The sequence below is a fragment of the Cavia porcellus genome, unplaced genomic scaffold, assembly GCF_034190915.1.
Source record: "Cavia porcellus strain 051 isolate PalLab524CR breed Dunkin Hartley unplaced genomic scaffold, mCavPor4.1 scaffold_13, whole genome shotgun sequence".
NCBI lineage: Eukaryota > Metazoa > Chordata > Mammalia > Rodentia > Caviidae > Cavia > Cavia porcellus.
Window position 1 is genome coordinate 10480713 of NW_026947496.1, and position 26824 is coordinate 10507536.

The 26824-nt window shown below is 44.1% G+C and overlaps 1 long non-coding RNA gene across 2 annotated transcripts; it reads right to left on the minus strand.

Annotated features, from left to right (window-relative positions):
* LOC111756469 (uncharacterized) lies at nt 1-26824 on the minus strand. 2 transcript variants are annotated; one of them, XR_002790949.2, is made up of 4 exons: nt 26336-26824; nt 18602-18859; nt 1832-1996; nt 1-1701 (listed from the first exon to the last, which is right to left on the minus strand). It is a non-coding gene; the product is annotated as an uncharacterized LOC111756469 (long non-coding RNA). The 2 variants fall into 2 exon arrangements; XR_002790948.2 differs by having other exon boundaries at nt 18460-18859.

Genomic DNA, 26824 nt, shown 5'->3' on the forward strand with positions numbered 1-26824 from the left:
TTCTTTCAATAAAACATTTATTGAGTGCCTGCTAGGGGCTAACTATAAATACATACAGGGCAGTGCCCATCTTCAAATAACTTACAGTCTTGGAGAACAAAATCCATCAAGAGCTCCAACATGTGTTGGACTCTAATAAACAGGTTAAGCAGTGTCACAAGAACCTGCCAGTATTAGCTCCTGAAGAAGCAGTTCTTCTCAGGGAAGGCTCCCAGCAGGACATCACTGACTCACAGGTGGCTGTGGATATGCGGCAAAGTCCTGCTTCCTCCACAGATGCCGGATGTCACTGAGAAACACGTGTAAGAAGACACTATGCTTTCTTCGGTAGTTCTTGCCTCTAACAGTCTTTATGTATTTTGTGCTGATTTTTCACATGGTGAGAGACAGGGCTCAAGTTTAATTATTTGCACGTTGAAATCTAGTTTTTCCAGCACCGTGTGTTAAAGAGGCTGCTGTCCTTCATCCATGATGAAGTAGGAAATCCTGCCCCGTGTCACATCACAGGTGAACCTGGAGGACACTGTGTTATTAATAATAAGACAGAAATGGATAGACAAGGAGAGCTTAATCTTAGTCATATGTGGAATCTAAAATGTTGATCGCACAGAAGTTTAGAGAATCACAGTGACCGTAGGCTGGAGCGAGGAAGGCCGAGGGGTGGGGAAAGCCAGTCAGAGTGTCCAATCTCTAGTTAGTTACGGGGAATCAGCTCTGGCCTTCCACCGCACAGCAGGATAATCAGAGCTGACAATGTATTGTGTGTTTCAGCACAGCCAGAAGAGAGGATGCCAGATCCTCTCAGCACAAAAATGGCATATTCTCTACATGCTGTGCTGACTTGATCATCGTACAATGTGTACACACATCGAAATATAGCATGGCACTCCATAAATATGTACAGTTATTAGGTGTCAGTATAACTTAAAGAAACAAACTAGTACGTGTCCTCCACTGACCAATCCCCACCTAGGTCTCCCAACAGGTAGATTCCCTCTTCTCTCATCGAGCTCTGGTTACAACACAGAATCCCATCTCTTGCTCTCTCTCAAAGATTTCACTCATTACAATCTCTCTCTCTCTCTCTCTCTCTCTCTCTCTCTCTCTCTCTTTCTCTCTCTCTCTCTCTCTCTCTCTCTCTCTCTCTCTCTCTCTCTCTCTCTCCCTCTCAGCTTACAGTAATTTTGTCACCTCTGGCAATCACAATGCCTAGCCACATTTTTTGTTGTCACAACTAGAATTATGTTACTGGTATCTGATGGGACAGAGGTTAAGGATGCTGCTGAATGTCCTATCATGTCCAGGAAAGGCCCCGAAAAGTCGTTCGGTCCCCAATGTCCACAGTGCTGGGTTGCGAAGCTCGGTACTATATCACTGTCATCCAGCACGCAGAGGTGGTGCAGTGTCTGAGGCAGGAATGAATCACATTCCCCAAAAGTCATGTGGACTCTCCATTTGCCAGCGTGCTTGTCCTGAGAGATAAGGCCTTTCAGGGTGTCGTTATGATAGAAAGGAGGGGCCGTGATCCAGGTTGCAATAAGGTCCTTGTATGAAGAAAAGAGACATCAGAGTTTGGGAGAGAAGGCGCAGGGAATCACAGAAGAACCCTGTGAGCAGGTGGTCATCTGAAAGGCAAGTCAAGGGCCATCCCCAGAACCAGGCCATGCTGACACTCCAGTTAGGAAATTCCAGTCTCCAGAACTGTAAGAAAGGAAACAAAATCTACTGTTTAAACCACCCAGTGTGTGATTTTTTTTTCTGCAGCAACTCAAACCAACAGCACAATTCCCATCTTAAGCAATGAATCTTCTACAACCCAAATGCCCATCACCTGGTGGGTGGAGATACAGCCGTCCTCGCAATGGAACTCCGTTCAGGCATGAAGGGAGAGATTCTGACACTCGAGGCCGTGCGCATGAGGACTTGTGCTGCCCGCGGCAGCGGCCAAGCACGTGTGCCGGGTGTTTCGTCGGTGGCGTTCCCACAGAAGTCAGATCTGGAGACAAAAAGGAGACGAGTGTCAGCCTGAGGCTGGAGCGGGACACAAGGATGGCCCTGGGTGACAGAAGTGGTGTGCGGTGATGGTCACACGCAGAGCACACTTGCACGTCGATAGGTTGCACGCTGAGAGCAGTAGGGTTTTTTATCAAGTTTATCTCAAGGTGTTTAAAATAAAGCTATGGAATTAAAAATATGTTTATACACAGATTTTTAAACTCCCTTATCCCTCCTTATCTTTAGCTACCAACCCGTTTCTCTCAGCTTCCCTCTCTGGCAAATCTCTGGATTTTCACTACATGCTTTTCGTTTGGCAGCTGGCTCCCCATCCACTCCAAACAGGCTTTTGCGGGCTAACCTTGGTGTCACCAAGCCACAAAAGCTGAGATGCTGCCAGAGGTGACAGGCAGTTCCCAGGTCCCGTCCTAGGCTCTGCAGATTTCGCACCTCACCTCTGTCTCCTGTCTACACCGTCCTCTGCCCTCACAGCCCCCTCCTCACCCCTGAACTCAAAACAACAAGGAGAGGGAAGCGGGCCCCCGGGGCTCACTCCCTCCCCTGGTTCCGGACCCCTCATTTTGTGTCCCTGTCCTTCTCCCCACTTTGCTGAACTGAGGCTGTGTCTTTGCCTTGGTGTCCCCTCTCCTGCTTGTTCCCTTGAAGCACAGCCATGCTGCTAAGGCATCAGTGGAGCACCCAGCTGTCCCTGTAGGGTCACCAGTCCCTGGGAGGGAGACGGTACCCTCCAGGGGAGCAACAGTGACCCTGTCCTGAAGGGCCAGTCAGCTGCAGGGGACAAGGACAAATGGGTGCGTGATGGTGAGAGGTCACAGAGGGCAGGAAGGGATAAATGTGACCAGGGGAGAGACCCCAAAGAAGAGGGACAGCCTCGGTCTCTCATAACTGGCAGTGGGGTCTGGGATTTGTAGGACCTTCTGAGCGGATCAAGTGCCAGAGGCAGAAAGATAGAGAAGAGAGAGGGAGGGAGGGAGGAAAGAGAGAGGAGGGAAGAAAGGGAGAGGGGTGATAAGAAAAGTGGGCGGATATTATCATATCCCACAGCCCCTGGTGTCCCCAGGTGGCCCGCTCTGCCCTTCCACAGGGACCCACAGAGACAGCTGTGATCTATTTATGCACCACATACAACACAGTCACGTCCTGATGCTTAACCTCACCCAGATCAGCAAAAGAGAAGTGACTAATGTGTGCACTGTGACAGAATGGGGATCATGGGTATCACATGGCCAGCCCATGACTCTGAGGCCACCCACTGGCCCAGCACAGCTGGGAACATGGCCCAGACAGAGGGAGGGGACCCGCCCCTTGAGGCCTGTCAGGATTGCTGTCCAAAGCTTTGAGAAGCAGTGACTATGCAAAAGCTTACCCCTGGCCACAGCTGTGTCCCTTCAGGCACCTAGGCAGTGCTCTTTGCCTGCTGAAAAGACCTGGTCTCTCTTCGGAGCATTCCAGAGATGTAGCGTCCAGAGCCTCCCAGCCAGGACACAGCTGCTGTGGCCAAGGGTAGGAGTACACCAGGGCCACAGAGCTCCAGGGCAAGAGTTGGGTGTGCCCAAGTGTCTAGGGGTGTGGTCTGGATGTCTAGAGGTGTCCCCTGGGTGTCTAGGGACATGTCTTCTGACCCTTGGCAAGGGGAGATTTACAACCCAGTGCCCCCTCACATGCGCTTGGAGAGCTCAGGCAGAAAGCTGCAGGGGCCATGTTTGGGGCCAGTTCCCGGGGAGACAACCCCAGAATCCATGTCCCACAGCCCAGAGGAGGCCACAGGACAGGCCCTGCGAGGGCCCATGCTAAGCCGTAGGAGTCCCCGTCAAGCATCCCCTTCAATCTTCACCTTGCAGAGCAACATGCCCTAGCTTAGGCACCCCAGGAATGAAGGTTAGGAGCCCCTTCTCTTCTCTCTCTGCTCATCTGTGCCCCAAGCCCCTGAGCACAGACAGACAATCAGCCCGCGACATAGACTAAGGAGGACAAGACCCAGGCCTGGGGGGTAGGAAAGGATGGTCCCATTTTGCTGGCATACAGAGTGAGAAAGTCTGTCTGCAGACCTCGTGACTGGGAGTGTGGGGTGCAGAGCCGCGCACACCCACTCCAGCAGATGTGTGGGGTGAAGCGCACAGCAGATGCCCGGGTGGCTGCACACCTGGCTGGAATGGACAGCTGTCCCTGAGCAGGAGAAGGAGCAAAGCGAGGGACATGCACACCAGGGATAGCAGCAGCGCACAGGAGCCGGGTGCCCCTCAGCTGTACTCCAAGAAAGAGCCACGGGCAGGAGAAACATCAGGACACCCGGCAGCGAGGCCAGGGGTCTGTGAGGTCACACACTGGCAGTGAGGGAGAAACGGGGTCCAGGACAGCCGAGGGAGACAGGAGCAGGCGGGTCCAGGTACTGCGGAGCCGTGGACTGCTCTGCTCCTGAGGCAAGATGCTGGCGCACTGGGATTCACTACCTTGTCTTTCCCCAGCTCTTCATGTCTGGGGTCAGGATGCTCCTCACAGCTGCCGAGCAGTAGCTGAGACCGAGCTGCACTGCCTCACAAATACCTCCCAACTTTTTTCCCCTGTGGCTTCCTTTTCCATGAATGCACAAAGCAGAATTGAGAACACAATCTCTTCCTACCCATCTAAAAGATCGTTTTCAGTAAGTATGAAAATGTCTAGCTGACAAGAAAAGCTCGCAAGTTAGATGGCTTCCATGCCCAGAACCTCTGCCTAGTCCCAGCATTCTTAGCCTGGAGGCAAAGTTCTGGCCCAAGTTCTCAAGGCCTTCAGGATCAGCTCCCTCTCACCCCTGCCCCTGTCCTAAGCCAGTGGAGCTTCAGCCACCTTGCTTGTCCCCATTCTGTCCTACCACAGGACTTTTGTACATGCTGTTACCTTGCTGGAATGCCTTCCCTGCGTATCCCATGGCCCACTCCCTTCCTTCCATTTATATGGAACCTCAATGAGTCAATCTCTCGATACTGGTGCCAACTTCCCCAGTGGGGGAAAAGAAAAAGAAAAACTTCAGGAAGGGAAAGCAGATTCCTTTCAATGGGAAAACCTCATACTCTGCTTATCTGGGATCTAACTCATTTTCAAAATTAATTGCTTAATCCAACTCAGCATCACCCAAAAGAAAGATTCAGACCATCACAAGTGTCCTGGTGTGACACAGCCAGATACTGCAGCATTAGCTTGGGGGAATCTTGTCAAAAATATTTTATCTGAGTGTGACCATGAGCAAACCATGAGAAAAACCCAGATTATGGGGCATCTTACAAAAGAGCCGGCCCCAACTCGTCAAAACTATTGTCATGAAGAAAATGAAGAGACACAGTAGCAGCCGCAGTGCATAAGGCTGACGGAAATGGAGACGTTTACAAAGAAGCAGTTAGGAAAATCTGAGTATGAACAGCAAGGCTGAGTGTACTGAATTAGTGAATTTCTCAGTGTGGTAACAGCGCTGTGAGCTCACGGAGGAAGAGCCAGGGGCAGAAGAAGTGTGTGCACAGAGCTGTGGGCATCTAGGACTTTTTGACACTTAAAAAAGTGTGTGTGTGTGTGTGTGTGTGTGTGTGTGTGCAGAGCGCACGGGCAGCATGTTAAGAATTGTTGTTTCTGGGTAAAAAAACTTTTGATGTTCATTGTATTGTTCTATTATACCTATGTTGGATATGTCAAAATTTTTCAAAGTTAAAAATCAGTTTCTTTTATGTTACAACCAAAATGTCACACCTTAAAGTTTATCAAAACGAAAGAATACTCTGGCTTTTCTCAATACTTTAAATAACTAGTACAATTTGAAGAATAACAGCGAAAATACACAACAATTACACAAAAGTTTACCACTGAAATTGACTGAAAAATACAAAGAGGAGTAAATGTACTAGATATGGCACTTTAATATACAGTATCAGAACCACAATCCTGTGGGATAAGTCTTGTTGAAGTGTTGAAAATCATTCCAAGACTCAATTGGGCACATTTATAAAATTTTGTAGCTCAAGGATCTACTTAATTTTGTCATAAATTGCGTGAATATATGAGAACAAACTACTCAACATCAAAAACTTACTTTAAAACTACCCCAGGTCTATGGTATCACAAGAAAGACTGTAAAATTTAGCAACCATATCTACAGAAGGCAAAACATTACAGCAGATAAACACTGAAAATCTCCCTTGGAAAATGTTTTCCCTGATGGTGAGACATGTAACTGTTTCATAACTAAATATTTTACTCAAAAGTTTCTGATTATCATGATTTAAAACTTAAGCTCTCATTTCATGTTCAATAATTTGATTTCTATAATCCATGCAGAATGACTGTGTTCTCTCCAAACACCGCTTGCTGTCTGAAATGATGAATAAGCTAATTACCCGGATTTGATCATTAGACATCGTATACATGGGTAGAAACATCACACTGTAGCCCATAAGTATGTGCAGTTATTATAGGGCAATTTAAAATGAATAAAACAGAAATGTTTACATGGTTTGATTCCATACATCAATTTAGAGGACCAAGCACATTTGATCACATTAGACGTTCAAATGTCCAAATTAAATTTGAAATCAGCTTTTAAGTTTGAAACAAAATTTGTCAAATTCATCAGCCCTTTTTTATTTAATCAGTGTGTAACTAGTGTCTGAATATTTGGATGAAAGTTGATTATTTCAAGGTTGATCAGCTGGACATTAAACAGAGCAGGAACTGTGTGGAGTATCTCTCCATTTGCATAAAAATCCCTGGTAAGTGTCAGAGTCTGCCAAGATCAACCTCATCACATCCAGAAACTCATGCCTGACCAAATATAAAGGCTGTGGTGGTCTAAGAAAGGACTCGGCATGAGAATCCTTTCCAGCAGGGACATTAGTTTGACTATGAACCAGCCGTGGCAGGCAGAGCCCATCTCCTAGAGCATGAACCGAAGATAAACTGAGCCAACCATGCACCGTGTGAAAATAGAAACAGAACAGAGAGATGCTTGTTTGCAAGAAGAGGGAAATCACCACAGTAAAGACAGGACCTGGGGCAAGGGAACAGCAAAGACTCAGTCACCACAGGTGCTGACGGTCCCCAGAGCTGCCACAGGCCCTGAGCACCAGTGAGCCCCAGCCTACAGGAAGAGCCCAGAGGTCAAAGTCAAACAGAATCCAGTCTCAGAGGATCATGCAAGGAACACAGAGGGGGCCCTGACCACTGCCACCAGAGCTAAACGCAGTGCGCCTCCTCCAGCCTCAGAGCACTTGGGATCCACACTCTGCAAGGACACTGCAGACAAGCCATGTACCACGGAGCCGCTGGGAGGGGAAGGCTAAGGACTCGGGGCCAGAAGAAGCAGGAAGCAGGCAATCACAGCATCCATGGGCTCTTGGGTTGGCCTTGGAAACCACCCTGAGGCTGTCAGATGCAGAAAGACAAACAGTTCACATTGCTGCTCACATGTGGAAGAAAATAAAGGTGATGGCATGGAAGTAGAGAGACCAATAGCAGCTACCAGAGCCTGGAAGGAGGCGGGGGAGGGACGGGAGAGGGCGGCTGATGGGTACAGCAGGTAGCTGCTTAGGAGGAGCAGCTGCCAATACTCAACATTACAGGACTTCTATATTATAGACCACAGTGGCTTTCAAAGTAGCCAATTCAAAGGATTTTAAATGCTCCAAGCACAGAGAAATGACCAGCGCTTAAGCACCAGACATGCCCACCACCTTAATCTGATTGACACACTTGCATACACGTCTACATTATCACACTGTACCCCTTAAATACACACAACTGTTATGAGCCAGTTACAAATAAAAAGAGGTAGAGGTGTAAATGATGCTTTATATGGGATTTGCCAGGATATAAAAGAGAGAGAGAAGGGGGAAGAAGATGCAGACGATGGTATCAGGGTGCCGTCATCGCGGAGGTCAGAGGTCAGATTTGCAACTGCTTCCACATCCTGACTCTGTCACTGGCTGTGGGATTTGGAGCAAGCTGTATGACTTCTGACCCTCAGTTTCCTAAGTGTAAAATGGGATAACACTAGAACCTGTTCATAGAACTACTGTGAGGATTGCACAGTTAAAGAATGTGATGTTCTTAGACCGAGACTTCACCTGCTGCTATCCTTTGCATATGGAGAGTCAGGCAGAGGCTCACTGTCTTCAGTTTTCACTCCTGGGAGTGATGGAACCTTTAAGAGGTGGGGATTAGTGGGGGATTTAGGTTAGTGAAGATGCACTCAAAGCAGAGGTGGGACCTTGCACTCCTCCTCTCTCTGTATTTCATTTCCGGGTCTCTGTTTTTCATTTCCAGGTTACAAGGTGAATGATTTTGCTCAACTCATGCTGCCTGCCTTGATCTTCTGTCTTGGTCTCAGTCCCAAAAGCAAGGGGGCCATCACCCATGGACTGAACCTTCTGATACTGTGAGCCAAACTAAACTATCTCAGGTATTTGTTACCGTAAAGGACAGGTGACTAACACACCCACTACTAAACTCAACCATGTTGGCAACTGCATGATGATTGCCACTCTTGATAGCAGAGTGACCTTCCACTCCCTTCCGTCATTTCTGTCTGCATCTGCTTCACCTGGGGACACCCCCTTCTCTGTGCTCTGTGCTCTTCTGTGTGTGTTTATGGACTTGGCTTGTTCCAGTGGCCTGCATTCCCACCTCTGCACCCACTCACCTATTGTTCTCCCAGACTTCCTGCCACCTGCAGTGCCCGCCCACACTCAACACCCCAAACCAGGTGCTCTTGGAGGGAGCCAGTGGGTCAAAAGGGGCCTTGGAGCAGGCGCTGTTCTCTCCAACCCTAACTCAATCTTTGGCTCAAGCTTCTGAAACATAGTTTGTTTCTTTTCTCGATAAAATGAGAGTTTCAATGGGCACCTCACACTGCTCCTGAACCAGGCCTTTGTCCCACTGGATAGTGTGCTAATGCACTCCTTTGGCAAAAAGGAAAAAAATTATTCAGAAAGTGGAGGGGGGGGCAGGAATATGAGATTTGCTTCCCCTCAAAGAGGTCACCATCAGATACCTACGCACATCCAAGGGAAGAGCCAAAGGTCCCAATGGCATCAAAGTAAACAAAAGCAGCCTCCAAGGAACCAAAGCCACCAGTATCATCACAACACACACGTCAGATGTGTCACCCACAACCGAGCTATCGGGAGACTGACAATACATGGCTCAGCTGTGTGACTCCTAACATCAACGATGTTACAGTCAGCTAAAACCATGTGAATAAACGCAAGGGAAGCCAGAGGGCTGACTCGGGTTTCCCCTCCATTTCAGTGGGTCTATTGTAAAGATTTAAGTACAAATAAATAAATTAATATGCTGAGCTTTATAACCCAATACCTGACATGTGTCAGTGCTCAAAAAGAAATGGCATGAATAATTTCCCAAAAAGTTGCATACTTTTTCATTTTCCTGGAATAAGAATCATAATCTTTATCCAGTTATCAGTAGAACCTATTGCTTCCTGTTTGGTAATTTCTCAGACAGAAGGAAACTCCTCAGACTGCAAAGTATAAGCAACACTCCTCTGTTAGGGCTCTAAGAAGTGTGCAGAATCTTTGTAATAAATAAAAATCCCAAGAGAATCCCTACAAGTTGTCTTCCCCTTGTATAATCACACACAATGAGGGGACCTTAGGAAACAGGGACCTGACTATGGGAAGAACTGGGGGTGAGCTAAAAAGAGGCTCCCTATTTTCTTTTCTTCCCCACACCCTCACCCCCCAGTTCCCAGGGTCTCTGGCTTGGTCCATCTTTCTCACTCAGCTAAGTTTATTCCTAGAAAAGTTTCTGAGAAATTCATTGGTCCTAAGCTTGGGATGTAAAAGAACACAAGATTCCCAGGAATATTTGCACCAAAGAAGATGGACAAAGCTAAAATCAAAGGGCAGGAGGTGTAATTAGGAAATTACAGGCCTGGGGACGGCAGGGAAGAGGGCAGTGCAGTGTAACTAGGAGCCGTTCTGGGTTCCCTGCAGTTAGCACACACGCGGCCTTTCTCTCCAGGTGGGCAGTCGGTGGGGGGCTAGAACCAGGCTGAAGGGCGATTTATAAAGTACAAACTGTTCTGTAAAGCACAAAAGTCAGGCCTAAAGGCCGTGGGAAACAATGAGGTAGGTATATACAAGGTAATATGGAAAGACATAATAAGTGGAAAAGCTAGATACAGACTGATATGCCCACTATATATATATATCCCCCCACAAGAAACACATACAAAACAAATGGGTAGCCATAGCCTTCTCCAAACAAAGAGGAAGTCTTGGATAATTGGAATTCTAGAGTGGGAAACAAAAGATGCATTTCTGCTTTCTCACTTTTATTTTATACCATGATTTTTGTATCATAGGTGTGTGTCACTTTCACAATTTAAAAAATAGGTATGACTACACAGCATGAAACAATTTAGTGAACTATGAAATCTTTTGATAAAACTAGTGCCATGAGATACCGTTCTCTGAAAGCTAATGAAGGATCACAGTTAGCAACAAAGTAGGATACGCTGGGCCCTGTAGCACACACCTGTCATCGCAGGACTCAGGAGGCTGAGCCAGGAGGAGCACCAGCCTGGGCTACATAGCAAGACAGACAAGCAGAAAGAAAGAAGGAAAGAAGAAAAGAAAGAAAGAAAGAAAGAAAAAGAGAGGAAGAAAGGAAGAAAGAAAGAAAGAGAGAAAGAAAGAAAGAACATGAATTAAAAATCTTTTCCTAGGTTTCAGAATTGAGGTTCCATTCTGTGATGGAAAGCAGGGGTCCCCACCCCTGGCCTCACAGCCAGAGGCGAGTGGTGTCTCTGTGCACACCTCCTCCCTGTCTACAGCCTGCTGCTCACTGAGCCCAGCCTCCTCTCGGCAGATTCTCCCAGGAGCAGGAGCCCTACCGTGGACAGCCCTGGTGAAGGAGCTGAGCTGTGGGAACCTTGTGAGAATCCAATGTAATAATAATAAAAATAAAGTGCACAGCAAATGTGATGCCCTGAATTATCCTGAAACCACCTGCCTCCCCCAGTATGTGGGGAAAAAGTTTTCCACAAAACCAGACTTTGGTGCCAAAAGAATACAGGCCACAGATGTAAGGGGTCACTAAAGGCCACTGAAGACCCAGGACAGCTGAGTGGACAGAGCCCCAGCGCCTGCATCAGCTTTTCTCTTTTTCTTTTTTGTATCAGAGATCGAACTCAGGACTCTGCGCTTGCCAGGCAGGCACTTTGTGGCTGAGCTAAATCCCCAGCCTCGCCAGCTTTCTTAATGAGGTAAGGTTTCATTTTAGAAAGCAGACTCTTGTACATTTCCAGACCTGCCTACTTTTGAACAGAAGACAGGGTTTCACGAAATTGTGTTCTTCATTAGCAAAGTTCACACCCTGCTCTATCGTCCCTCAACCCTACTGGTGACCCCAGTCCTGGTAAATAGGACTCCCCAGCTGTTTAGGAGGGATGGGTCCCACCTGGAGCCTGTGGGCTGTGTTAGGATGCATGCCGTGTAATTGCTCAATGCGATTAGAGAGCTCATCCGAGAGCTCTGTTCCTTATGCTGTTACTTTGGGGATTTAGAGATTCTAGTTGCTGGTAAAGAAAAACAAAACAAAAGCTACACAAGCCTTAGAAATCACAGAATTTCCCAGTGGAACATTCTTTTAAGGCGGAGGGGGGCTCGCCTCTCCATCGCCAGACACCACCGTCAACCCCCAGAGGCGCCGCAAAAGCAGGAGAAAGCACTCCTGAGAAATTCCCCAGAAATATTCTGCTGCACCAATTGCTGTGCAGCTAAAATTAAACTGAGGGGAATTTGGCTTTGCAAACATGCTGTTAACAACAGAAGTATGTATCTCCTCTAGTTGTCATTGAAATCTTTAAATGTATTTGCAAACTCAAAAGACAACCGAATACGTTAAAAGGAAATCCAAGGAACATTTGAAGACAGAAGGATCTGTGGAATCGAACAGTAAACCTCACACTACGGGCAGGTCCCTGGTGAAATCATTTTAGTACACTGGGCCAATCCTGCCAGTGACCTTCAGGACAGTGTAGACCCAGAGAACCAAATCGGTCAGAGTCCATGCACATGGCCCTGGGGAACAGCTGTGTCCTTAAGGAATTTGTATTTTAAGAGGGAGGCACAGAAACACACTGCAGCATTCAGTGTAACACCTTGTAGTGAACAAGTCACAGTGTACGACTTTTTCAAATTCACATCTAAACAGTTTTCAATATATGGTGAGCTTTGACTATAATCTGAATTCTCACACCATCTGAGGGAGACACACTTCTGTCCCAATCCACAAATGATGAAACAGAAGCTTAGAAAGAAGAGAGGTCATGACCAGCCCTAGGTTAGTTTCCCCTGTGGTTTTTGTAGGACATATGCAGGAGTCAAAGGAATGGGACCCCCAAGCCACACATTATCAGGCTTTCACCTGCAACCTGTGCTTAGTCAAATATCAAAAACTGTAACTTTTTCTGCAATCTATCCAACACTTCTACGTGCACCTGTGCCCAAACTGGGGGCCATATCCGAGCTTCTTACGGTTACCTTGTATTAAGCAGTCCTTGGATGGCTTTGACCAAGTAAGCATGAAACTCACCAGACGTACTGGCCACAAACTGAGGGGAAGGTTACTCTGTCTTATCAAACATTGGGTTATTTATTTAACACAGGGGGGCTCTATAAACCTTTCTTTTCCCTCAATTTAAAATGTTGTGTTACTTATTCAAGAAAAACAAAGCCAAATCAAAATACGATTCCCTCATATGATAAATGTGTTTTGAAAGTGACTTATAAACAGAATAACACTCATACATTAAACACACCAAGAGGGACATGTCTTCAAAGGGATATTAGTCAGTAATACAGAATAATGATCACCGGCACAACACAAAAGATAAATGTCAAAAGCACTCTAGACTAAAGAAGCCAGACTCAAAAGGCTACATGCTGTATGATCCCATTTATATGACATTCTGAAAAAGAAAAAAAAACCTATGGGGACAAAAAAATAGATTGTCAGAGCAGAGGTGAGAGGAAGCCTTCACCAACAAGTAGGGCAGGGAGACTGCTGGGACTTTTTATATCTTGAACACGGCAGTGATTACACAATAGGGCACATTTGTCAAAATCCACAGTTGTGGATTGTTAAGAGGTACATTCTGCCATCTGTAGATTGTATCTTAATTTTTAGAATTTAAAGAAACAAAGTGGAACTATATCCTTCATGAAAATGAATGCAAAAGGTCTCAATAATAGCGTGGCTCCACTCAAAATTGCTATTTGTAAGTCTTATAGTTCTACATAATCCTGTGTTTTAACAGGCCACTTGGAATAAATGATGATACTGTGATTGGAAGCTGAGGGCACAGAACTTAACTTATTATTTAAGTTGTGTGACTCTATGAGATCAGTTGGAAATTTCAGTCAGTGTTTAAATTTTTAAAACAATGAAAAGCAGAAATGAAGTTTTTGTGTTTTTCAAATGTAGATTTCTAGCTAATATATAATGTATTCTAAAATAATGTGCTAATCATATCTTTAAAGTATAATCTTATTCTCTTTAAGCTGTAAATTGTTTTCAAGCTGAAGAACAAACTAAAAATATATTGCAGCAATGGTACAATATAGTTCTTAAAAGGACAATTATTCCAGGCTTAATTAAAAGTAATTTATTAGTTTCAGGACATTTTCAAATGATTTCTATAACTACCCGCATATCTGCATATGAAAAAATTTTGAAAATTAAAATTAATAAAAATAGTCTTCAATTAATTATGAGCAGAGATAGATTGAAAAGCCCAGCTATGTTCTCTTGAACGTAACTGTGCCATCATCAATGTTGACATTCATTGGCAAATTTGTAGAATTAAAGTTTCAGAACAGAAATATCAGGGAGAGAATAGTCTTCTCAGTAAGTGATCCTAAGTTAACTAGGTGTCCACATAGAACAAGTATCTAGAATCAACTTCAGGTGGATGGAGTCATAAATGTGATCAATAAAATAATGCAGATTTTGGAAGACAGCATAACAGAATATTTTCATGCCTCTGGGTTAGAAACCAGTACAGAAAAGGAAAAGACTGATTCATTTGTCTTCATACATTTAAATCTGTTCACCTAAGGACAGCATTGGGTGAGAAAAAGGATCAGCCATGGAGTGAGCTCATAGCTAATGGAAGACTTCTTCCACTCTATAAAAGCAAGTGTTGGCAAGGATACAGCACAGAAGTATTCCAGAACATTTCTGATAGGAGTATAAACTGATACAAGTACTTTGAAAACTAGGTGTCATATAAGAAAGATGTAAATAAAATATCCTATGAGATAGAACTTCAGAGTACAGCAAATTAAAGTGATCAATACAACCTCTTACCCAAGAAACAAGTATAAAACTGAACAAAATTGCTTCAAACAATAATTTACGACCCTAGAGATTTACTAATGGTATTCAACAAATGGAATGCTATTTAGTCACGGAAAGTTCTTAAGCTTTGGCAGATGATTAGTAGGAACCTGCAGAATTATTTCTGGTCTGTGTCCTAGTCTATCTGGACAACGCATAGTTTAATCAGGTGATGAAAAAAGATTGTTTTGCTGCCCACTATTTAAAATACTGATAGATTGTATATGGAATATACTGTCTAACTACTGAATGAGTGTTTGTGTATGGAAGAAAGAGACAGAAAGGGAGAGAGAGAGAACCCATAACTTTGACAAATACCCTAAACAAGCCAACTTTCAATGCGTTTTGGTTCACAATTCCAGCAGTTTCAGCCTATGGTGAGTTGGCATCAACATCTGGGGGCCTGTAGCAGACAGAGCAGCATGCGTGGTAGAGCAAAGTGGCTCACCTGATGAGGGCTGGGAGGCAGACTCAACATCCCCTTCAAGGACGTGTCCCCAGTAAGCTAAATTCCTTTCAATATGCCCTACCTCCCAAAGGATCCACTGCCTCCCAATATCGCCGCTGGCTGTAAGCAAGCCTTCAACCCACAACCTTTTGGGGGACATTTAAGATTCAAACAGCAGAGAGTCTCTCTCTCTCTCTCTCTCTCTCTCTCTCTCTCTCTCTTTCACACACACACACACACACATACACACACACACACAAATATGCAATGATGGCAAGAAAAGAAAAGCTAATTTATTTATATTGAAGCGAAGTTGCGCTGTTTTGTTGAAATTAAGTACAGTGGCACCTTGGTTCTCAAACTTAATTCTTTCCGTAATTATGGTCACAAGCCAAACTGGACAAGAATCAAATCAAATTCAATGATTAGCTTCAATGTTGACCTTCTGGGGAAATTTGATTTGGTTCTTATCCAATTTGGTTTGTGACCAGAATCATGGAAAGAGTTAAACCCATGAGTTGAGGGACCACAATACTAATCTGAAGTAGGATAGTAATAGGTAAGATGTATAATGCAGTCACTTGCGTAATTACCAAGAAGTAGTTCATAAAAGTATTAAAAAATCAACATAAGTGACATAAATGAGCATGAAGGACCTTCAAAACTCTCCATAAAAAACATAAATAATCAGTAATAAATACCAAAATCAACTTTTCATAGCTCAGGAAATCAAAGACATAAAACATCTGGGATCATTTATTCAAGAAAAACAGCTAAATCTCCGTAAAGAACACTGAGCTTTCTGACATTTTAGCTTGCCTCTCTACCACCCTCCTCTCTTCAATGTGCTGTGGCCTTGAATATGAACATTCCACAGCACAATGAAACAGGCAGCCCATTACTCACCGGAAGGGCTGGAACTCTCCCAAAATCCCATTCCCAGAAAACTGCTGATAATGGGCTTCTCTACTCAGTAGTTTCCTGGAAGACCCCACTGGCAAGGTTTGTCTTTGCTCAGTGTTACTCAGCTCCTGCCTAGGGAAAACAGTCTTCCTGTAGGAGTCATTTGTTGAAAAGAAAATCCATGCAAATATTTATCATTGTAGTTATCTAATGAAGATTGGGACAAATAAGCTAATACAGACTTTATAAAGAAAAGTTGGATAATAAATTGCTTATGTCTCCAGCAAATTCCTGGTAATCTAGAAGGTCATACAGTGGAACAGGCTCGTTCATGATTATGGTTGTGTGTGTGTTCAGGAAAGACGTAAGCAGGCCTAATATTTCACTTCTGACTGAAGCTGAAGCCCTACAAAGCAGTACACAGAGTCATAAATTGTCATAAATTGGATTAGTACCAGATTCCTCTGCAAAAAGAAATAATGGGGACTAGTAGGGGTGGGGCATTTTAGGAGATCTCTTTCCAGTCAGTACCAACCACTGAGATAGCCAAGCATGTGGCTACACATGATAAAGAACCCAGTATTTACTGAATTAATTCAGAGTAGTTGCTAAACAAACAAACGGTATCACTAAATACTGTGAAATGGGGAGAATCTGATTTCCAGAGTTGCTACATAATGATTTAAAATGTCAAGTTTAAAAAAAAATGGGACATACAAAGAAATAAGAAAGTATATTTTGTTCACACAAAAGGAGCGAGGAATAGAAGCTTTTTGAGAGGGCACAGATATTCAGCTTAAGAGACATGGACTCTGAATTAGCTATTATAAATACATTCAAAGAACTAAAGGAAATCATATCCAAAGAAGCAAAGGAATGTAAAAGATAGCTATTTACAAAATAAAGAAAACTAAAGAGGAGATAGAAATGATTAAAAAGAACTAAGTAGAAATTGTGGAAGTAAAAAGTATAATGACTGAAATGAAAAATTCTCTGAAGGACCTGCACAATAAATCCGAGAAGACAGAAAAAGGAACCAAGGAACTATGAGGCAAAATTAACCTTTTTCCTGTTATTTTGTAGGTGCTGGGTAGTGTCTCAGTGATAAAAAAGTAACTAAGTCAGATTTTGAAGAACTTGTTGATTGGTCATTTGAGATTATCTATGCCAAGAAACAAAAAGAAAACAAAGTGAAGACTGATGAACAGAACTTGTTGGACACCATCCAACATACCGACATATGCTCAATGGAAATCTAAAGAGAATATAGACAGAAAGAAAAGGACAAAAAAGTATTTGAAGAAATAATGACTAAAACTTTCTAAATTCAATGGGCAATATTAATCAACACATCCAAAAGAAAGGCCCACATATAAAAAGTAAGATAAATCCAAAGAGATCCGTATCTATACATATCATAGCCAAATTCCTGAAATATAAGAAAATAACCTTGTGTCTGCCTGGCAAGCTCAAGGTTTTGTGTTTGATTCCCAGTGCAAAAAAAAAAAAAAAAGTAAAGAATCTTGAAAACAGCAAAAGTTGACCTACTATGTTCAAAGAGCCCTCTATAAAATTAACATCTAATTTCTCATTAGAACCATATAGGCTAGAAATATGTTGAAGAAAAAAATACTACCAAGCAAAAATTTTATACCTAGTAAAACTATCCCTCCAAAGACATTGCCAAATTATAAACAGAGCACCCATTACAAGTGATTTAACCAACAAGGAATTTGTCCTTGTTGAAATAAAAGTGACACTAGATAGTAATTTGAATCTGTATGCAGAAACATTGATTAAGGTAACTGCACAAGACAATATAGAGGCCAGTGTAAAAGTATCCTGTGTTTACACCTCTTTCCCTCTCTAATCTTATATAAAAGACAATAGTACAATTGAATAATTATAAGTTTGTATTGATATAACATACAATGTGTAATTGAAGTGTGCTAACACAAATGGCAGGAAATGGAGCCATTATGAGCAAAGATTTTTACACTGCTGTATTTAATTTCATATTTAATCTCAAATAGATTAATGTAAATTGAATTAAGGCAATAAAATGAACCAATCTTTAATTAGGTGACCAAGAAAAAGACTCAGTTACTGAAATCAGGAAAAATGGTGTTAATAATTCACTCGAGAATGATTTCATAGTTGAAAAGAGGGAACGTGACTGTTAATCTTTCCAGGAATAACAATCACTTAAAAACACAATACAAACCATTGTAAATTGCATGACATGGATGAAATGGGAAAATTCTCAGAAAGACACTAACTTTTAACACTGTTACGGTTGATATCTGTATGCGCCCCCACAGCCTCATGTGCTCATGGACGAGGCTTTCAGGGAGTGATCTGGTGGTGGAGGTTTTGTCCACTGATAAGTTTAGAACTAAAAGTGATCAGGAGGGGGATCCTGGATGGAGGAGGCGGCTGGCGGGGTGTGACCTCAGGAGCGTATCCCCCTCCCCGCTCCCTTCACCTCTCTGCCTCCAGCTGCCCCCGCCATCAGCTGCTTTTCTTCTGCTGGGTCCCTCTCCCTCCCATGCCACCTGCCTTGGAGCCAGTCAACTGTAGACTGAAACTCTACAAACTGTGAGCTGTAACAAACCTCTCCCCTTTTATTTTGTGGGTGCCGGGTGTCTCCGTGATGAAAAGTAATTAAGACAATGTTGGCGCCAGAGAAGTGGGGTTGCTCTGACTACCTAGTATGTGGTTCAGATTTTCAGGCTGGAGTCCAGCTACCAGTGCGGTCTTTGTTCCCAGCTGGAACCTCTTGAGCCTGGTCGTTGTGGGCTGCATTTCTATCAGCATTCTGGTCTTCGAGCCTCCTCCAACCAGACTCACCCATCAGGTTTGGCTTACAGCATCCCAGAGGTGTTTCTCTAGCTGGCATTTCCAAACCTTTCCAAGCTCCTCCCCAAAACCAGTTCCGAAGGCTTCTGAACCATGTAGCTCCTGTCCTGAGACATGGGTGGCACGGCCACTGTTGGGGCTTTTAACCAACTGTACCTTGAGAATCAAGAGCCAGTGCCACAGCTGAATGATTTAGAAGGTTTTTAGTTTTGAATTCAGCCAGAGAGGAAGTTTTTATAACGTTGGGGCCTGTAAAGATGAAGCAGAGAACTTGGTTACTGAAAAAGGTTAGCTTAGAAAGAAACTGAGTACTATGAACAGGACAATACAAACAGTGGCTGGAGGGTGCGGACTCAGTCAGTTCCTGTGGTCTGAATGTGACCCATCCTCCTAAAGCTGTGCAGTTCAACCCCAAAGTCACATGCTAAGGACATTAAGGGGGGCATTTAATCCACTACAGCGTTACAGGTGGAAATTTAAGAAGTGATTAGATTAGATGAGTAGATCCCCAGAGTGGAGTGCCAGGAACGGAAGTAAACACAGAGTTACAGACACACACTCCCACTGTCATATTAACTGCCCCAGGATCTCTCTCACCAAAATTCACATCGTGCTGTGTAGACCTTTTTATCTTAAGAACGTTAAGCCAAAATAAACCTCATTTCTTTATAAAGTAACCTGCCTCGGGTGTCCAATCATGCTAACAAAAAGATGATTGATGTTAAGACAGTCTGGTGTGGGTGTAGGGACAGAGATGCAGAAATAAATGCTCAAATTTGTGATTTTTTTTACAATGTTTTCAATGTAACACAGTGAGGAAAATATTTTTTCAACAATCTTTCCTGATATTTAGAATCCATCACACACACGCACACACACACACACACACACACATTGACTTCAATCCTATCCTATAACTGACCTACATAAATTAACTCATAATGTATCATAGACAAAAATATAGACCCTAAAAGTAACACTTCTAGAACAAAGTAAAACAAGAACTCTCTGGGATCCTGAGTTAGGGAAACACTTTTTAGATGATACCAAAAGCACCATTTATAAATAAAAACTTGATACACTTAAATTTATCAAAATTTGAAACTTTGGCTCTCCATAAGATACCCTCAACAGCTGGGCTTAATGGTGCATCCCTGCAATCCCAGAACTTGGGAAGCTGAGGCAGGAGGATTGCTGTAACTTTGAGACCAGCCTGGGCTTCATAGCAAGACTCTGTCTCAAAAATAAATAAATAAACCTGCTATGAGCAAAATGAAAACAGAAAAGCCCTAGACTGAATGAAAATGCTTACAAAGTCTATCCTACAAAGGACTTGAACCTAAAATTTATGATGTTTAGTTAAAAAGTAAAAAAGATAAAACAAGTTGTTGTTTTTTTAAAGTGCAGAAGTTCTGAACAGCACCTCACCAAAGAAGCTGACAAATCAACCTTTGAAGTAATATTCCACATTACCAGCTGTTGTGGTTTAAATGTAAGCTCCACCCCCTAAAAGTTCCTTGTGTTTGAAAATGATTGGGTCAGGGATTGGGGTTTCACCATCACATCACATCTATTGATTAGTTCAGGGTCTGAACATACTGTCAGGAGAAGAGGCCTGGCTAACGGCAGGTCACCGGGGACTGGACCTGGAGGTATCTTCTCATCCCTGGTCCCTCCTTTCCTCCTCTGCTTCCTGATCACCGTGGACCGAGCAGCTGTCCTCCACTGGTCCTCTGACCATGCCATTTTCACCTTGGAGTCAGCAGATTATGGCCTGAACCCGCTGGAAATGGTGAGGCAAATAAACTCTCCGCCTTTAAACTGCAGTCCTTAGGGAAACGCAGTTTAAAGTCTCAGATAGGCTGAGACTTTATTATGCTGCTGTTAGAGTAACTGAAATAAAACCCTGGCAGTACTAAGTGCTGTGGGAGCATAGAACACTCAAATCTCTTCCATGTCATTGGTTGGAAAACAAAATGGTCAGCCTTGTCTCTGGGCATGGTGGCACATGCCTGTAATCACAGCACTCGGGAGGCTGAGGCAGAAGGATCATTCCAAGTTTTGAGACCAGCCCGGGCTACAAAGCGAGCTCAAGGCCAGCCTGAACTGCATAGAGAGACCCAGTCTCAGAAAGACCAAAACAAAATGCTAAAGCCTTCTTAGAAAACAGTTTGACAGTGTGTTCTAAAGATAAATTTACATTTGTCGCGTGTTCCTGCAATCCCACTGTTAGGTGTTTACTCTTGAGAAATGAAAACATGGGTTCACAAACTCTGTATGCATTTTTACAGCCGCTTTATCTATAACCACTGAAAACTGGAAACAACTAACACATCTTTCTGCCAAAGAATGGGTGAAAAAGTTGTAATAGATTGAATAAAACACCACCCAGGAACAAAAAGAAAGCAGCTACATATAACACACAACCAAATAGGTAATAAATGCAATTTACAAAAAAGAAAAATGCAAGGACTAGGAAGTCATGGGTCACACTACTCCGTGCTATGGTTTGAGTGTAATGTGCTCCTCAAAGGTTCATGAGTTAAAAGCTTGGTCCGCAGGTGTCACTATTAAGAGGTACTGAAGGCTTCAGGAAGGTGAGGCCAGGTGCCTTAAGTTCTCTCTCTGTCTCTCTCTCTCCCTCCCCTTTCCTCCTCTTCCCCTTCTATCCCCTTCTGCCTCCCTCCCCTTCCTTCCCTTCTCTTCCCTTCCTGGCTTGATGTTAACTCTTGCTGAGATGTGCTATTCTCACCAGAGACCCAAACCAACAGGGCCACCTGATACTGGATTTGAACTCCAGAACCAGGACCCCAAACTATCCTCTCTACTTCGCAAGGACTCTGTCAGGCATTTCACTGCGGGAGCACAAAGCTAACTATGTGGAGAGAAAATAAATCAGAAGTTTTAGAGGTTTGGTAGGGGACAGGACTACAGAAGGGTCCAACAGAATGCAATGTCATAAACAGCAGAACTGTTCTTTTTTTTTTTTTTTAACAAAGCCAAAAAAGACTAAAAACAATGGTACAGAATTCCAAATCAACATAATGATTAACAATGGTTACTATATTGTGTATTGTTATCTTCAAAGTAGGTTCTCAGATTACAAGTTATAGACATAAAAATGATTGAACAGGGAAAGCACAAACTATTATTTTGATGAACTAACAGAAATTGATAGCATGATTATCTACATAGATAGATACATAGATAGACAGGTATGTAATCATTTTCCCTTTTTTATTTTCTCCTTTCCCTTATCCTAGTTGTTCTTTTCTTTTGAATAGTTTTTCCCCTTTCACAAAATCTATTGTACATTTTGGATCTTATTTACTCTTTCAGTTTTTACACTAAGGAGACAATACGATGTTTACACATGCGAGTCTGATTTATTTCACTAATGTGTACAGTCAAGTCAGCAGAACCATCCTAAGTCATGATGTGGGAGTGGATACAAGGCTGTATCCATTCAACAAAACCCATAAAACTCTACACCACAGTGAATTTTATTGAATGTAAATTAAAAAGACATGAAGCATAATATGCAGAAAACCCGAAATAAAACAAATCATAGTATGAACTTAATTACAAGTGAATCAAATAACCACACGGAAGGGGAAGGGAAAAAGGAACCAGCCAGAGCTACATTGGGAAGCAGCATTTGAAGTATATGCTATCAGGGTAAAGACAAAATCTGTAAAATTAGCAATTCTGTTGCTGCTTTATATGCAAGCTAGGATAGAAGAAATTAGTAAACACATTTTAATTAAGGACAGCCAGGTCTCTCACTATTGATAAAAGATACTACACATCAGCAAAGGGGAATTAGAATCAACTCTGTGCTATGACTGGGGTCAGGAGTTTCCATATGAATTTAAGATTTTTAAGTAAATGTAGATGTATGTGTAAGTGTGACTGCCTCCGGTAGTGCAGATCAATAACTTCCCCCAAAAGGCTCACGTTTTCAGAAGTGGGGTTTGGAAGTGGGATACTTCATGGAGGCCTCATCCCATCAATGGATTCGTCCACTGAGTTAAAAGCCAAGTGCACTTTTAGCTGGGGATTTAGCTCAGCAGCATAAGCACCTGCCTTGCAAGCGCGAAGTCATGAGTTTGATCCCTGGTACTGATTTTTAAAAAAAGAGCCAAGTGCACTTTTAGGAGATGAGGCTTGGTTAGTGAAGCAGGTCACTAACCTGTCCCCAGCCCTGGCTTCCCTCCCAGGTCTTCCTCTGCGCTCCGATACCCAGGTAAGCGACATTCTTCCACTCTGATGTTTCTGACTTGGAGCTGACCATGGACTGAACCCTCTGAGAGCCCTCCAGGAGCCATGCAATTTCTCCTTTTTAAATTGTGGCTGTAGGATGTTTTCTGCCAGCAATGGGAAACAGATCCCATAGAGTCCCATGAAAAGGACCTAAAAGTAATGGTCCCCTGAGAACAGCAGCACATTTAGTGTCTGATCTTGGTTCCCAAACGCCAATCTTCAAGAAAAAGGAACCAAGGCTTCCTCTGAAAAGTTATTGAGTCCAGGACAGAGTGGGAAAGACACAAGAACATGTCAGAAAGTAAGCAAGCGCTCAGAAGGGCGGAGGTAACTTCAAAAAACACAGGAAGACAATCCTCCAACAAAATAAAAAATTATGCTTTTGGATTATAACCCACAGATTAAAATATGTATCTATGAGGTCACACTGATGCAAATAAATAACTAAATAAACAAATCACTGTAGAAGGAAGGAGAGGAACACAAATTGAAATAGAACACCACAGTTAAAATTAGTACAGGCCAGCCAGGAATGGTGGCACACACCTGTAACCTCAGCACTCAGGAGGCAGAGGCAGGAGGATCTCTGGGAGTTCAAGGTGAGTCTGGACCACATAGAAGCAGCCTATCTCAAAAAATCCAGACATTTGTCACAGACCATCTACTAATGGACTAAGGTTAGTGAATAAATATATTAGGGAAAAAAGGATATTTGCAGAGCCTCAAAATATCTTCCTCAATATACCTCTTAATTATAATGGGGATCTGGCCATGGTGGTGCACGCCTGTCATCCCAGCACTCAGAAGCCAGAGGCAGGAGAACTGCTATGAGTTCAAGACCAGCCTGGGCTACACAGTGAGACCGTTTCTCAAAAACCAAAAACAAACAAAAAATTACAATACGGCAAAGGGTAATTTTGTAGGGGAGAAATCTGTCACACAAGCTTGACCTTCGTTCCCTGCTTCTTACCACAGTCTGACACGCCAGCTAGCACAATCACAACTACTGCTTATTTATTGCCTTATCTCTCCCTGTGACAGTGTTGTGTCCACGGGGGTGGAAATCGTGGTCGGCCCCTTTCACTGTGTGTCTCAAATGCTCACCACAGTGCTTGGCACATAGGGAGGGCTTCATAAATGCTTGTTGAAGTGAACAATGTAGACTGACACAAGTAACTATAGCACCGCTGCGTTATATTCCCAGTTAGGAGCGCTGGGGCTGACTTGGCGGTCAGCTGAGATGACCGGGACCTCTGAGCAGCGGACTGTGACTCTAGAACTCTAGCCAGAGAGACCTGCACTCGCTCAGGGCTGCCACTTATGCAGGTCCTCTGTGTGTGCCAGAAAGAAAACCTTCCTCTGGGCAGATACAGCAAGGCACCAACACAAGGATGTGGCCGGTGACCCGTGGCCCAGATCTTGTCTCTCCTCAGCCCTTTAATCAGGTGATGTTGTGGAGTGCACAACCTGTCCAGCTGTACGTAAGGGGCCCCACATCCACACATGGTCTTTGGGTGAGCCTTTACACTCTGCACATCTGTGCTCGGGTCATCTGGCTAAGATCCTGCTCCTGGACGCTGAGCCTCCGTGGGTCATTTTAACTTGGAAAAAAAATACTTTAAGCCATAGTCACTTTTCACTTAAAAGAATTTTAATGGGACACCTTGGGAACGCTGGTTTGCCATGGTGGGACCATCTGCAGAGTCCTCCCAGATTAAAAGGCTGCAAAATAGAGGCCTTTGATGACTGGCTATCTGGTATTCTACAGCAGATGAAAGTTAAGGCAAATCCACTGCAGAAAATGACTTTTACTTTTAAACCATTTGATCCATAGCTGTTCTTTCTGAAAGCAATTAAACAGCAGGGCCAGAATCTTTTTGTAATCTAAGAATTCACTCCCTAATTTATCTGCCGTGCAAGCTCTTATCCTGCTATGTTTGACGAAGCACAGCTATACTTATGTGGAACCCAACATGCGTGTGATGGAAGTGACTTGCGAATCATGTTCCTTTGCCTCTGCTTAAATTTGCCACAAGGACCCTGGGCAGATGTTCCATGGGGACAGCGTGGCCAGCCTGCCAGACCCTGGGAAGACGTGGGATGGAGGAGCAGAGAGTGAGAATTGCAGGAGCCTCTAAAAACAATGCCCTGACTCAACTCGTTGAACACTGGATTCAAAACTGCACAAAGGGCTTGAATACACATTTTTTCCCAAAAAAGATATGCAAATGCCAGTGAGCACATGAAGAGACACACAGCATCTCCAAGCATTTGGGAGATGCGAATCAAGCCCACAGTGAGACTCACCTCACACCTATTGGGAAGGCTATCAAAAAACAGAATAACCAACGTTGGCAAGGGTACAGAGAAGCTGGAATCCTGTGCTCGGTTTGTGGCAATGTAAAATGGTCCGGCCACTGTGGAAAACGCTATGACGGCCCCCAGGAAATTGAAAATAGAATTACCAATAGAATCCACCAGTCCCATTTCTGGGTGTTTGTTATCGTTTAGATCTAGATTGTCCCCCAAAGCCTTGACCGGATCATGGACACTGTTCTCACTGGTGAGTCCCGATGGATGAGTCCATAACTGAATGCGCTGTTAGAGGTGGGGCCAGGTTGGCAGAGGGTCACTGTGGGGGTGACCTGGGAGGGTGCGTTCCTGTCTCTGGTCCTCTGCTCTCTCTGCTTCCTGGCTGCCATGAAATGAACAGCTGTCCTCCACCAGACCCTTCCACTCTGCTGTTTCTGCCCCGGAGTCAGTCTTGGAGCTGAACCCACTGGAGACTGTGAGCCGGCTAAACCTCTCCTCTGTTAAATTGGGGTGTGCAGTATTTTGATCTGGGGGTAGCAAAGTGACTATCACAGTGTCTATCCGAAAGCAGGGTTTGAAGAGACATTGGTACCCCCAGGTTTCTACCATCATTGACACCGGCTAAATCATGGCAGAAACTCCTGTGCCCTTCAACAGATGGACATATAAACAAAGTGTGATCTACCCATATAATGGAACATCAGCCTTCAAAAGAAAGAAAATCAGGACACAGGCTGCAACCTGCACAAACTTTAGGGCAAACATTAAGTGAAATAAATCAGTTACAAGAACACTCACACAAAGCACCCAGGGTAGTCAAAGTCACAGAGACTGAAAAGTAGATTTGAGGTCACGAGGGGTTTGCAGGGCAGGGGAACAGGGACAAATGTGTGCTGCAGGCCATGGGTCTGAGCAATGGGATCCAGGCATTTCTGCAAAATCAACAGACGAGACGGCATGGCAGGGACATTCTCCACACAGAGCCCTACTAAGGTGACAAGCGTGTGGACTGTGCTGGTGGTGGCAGCCAGAGCACCTTCACTGTCCCCGGCTTGTCTTAAAGGGCCACTGTACGAGGCAGCCTGGACTCCATTTACCTCTCCTCTCAGACCCCTGCTCCCCTCTGTGGAATTCCCAGCAAGCACTCACTTCCAGAGGAAGGCTGGATCCGTCACTTGGTCTGGCTCCACCCTTGAAAATAACATTAGACACTGGCTGACAATTTCTTCTCTTTTCAGCCTTTGGGCCAAAGTGCCAGCTGCCCACTCCCAAGAAGCTGCTGAGGATCCTTTAACTGCAGAGGGGAGAGGAGAGCAGGGCTCCTGGCTCACCCTCGGCCTCAGGCTCAGTCGGACAGTAACCCCAGGCAGGAAGCCGCCTCCCCGTGCTCCTCCCTGACCTCTCCTCTGTTGAGGCAGGAATTGCATGCTTTGGTCAAGTTTTTGCTTTCCCAGGTCCCTTTACCATGTCGCAACCAGGAGGTGGCTGTCACCACAGTCCAGTCGTGTCTGTCTGTCGTGCCAGTTCTTCCTCTCTTGGGCAGGAGTCAGAGATTCCTGGCTCTGGTCAGTGATCACCCATCTTGCAAGGCCACCAGCCCAGAATTTCTTTCCCTTTCAATTCTGGGCCTGTTCTGGA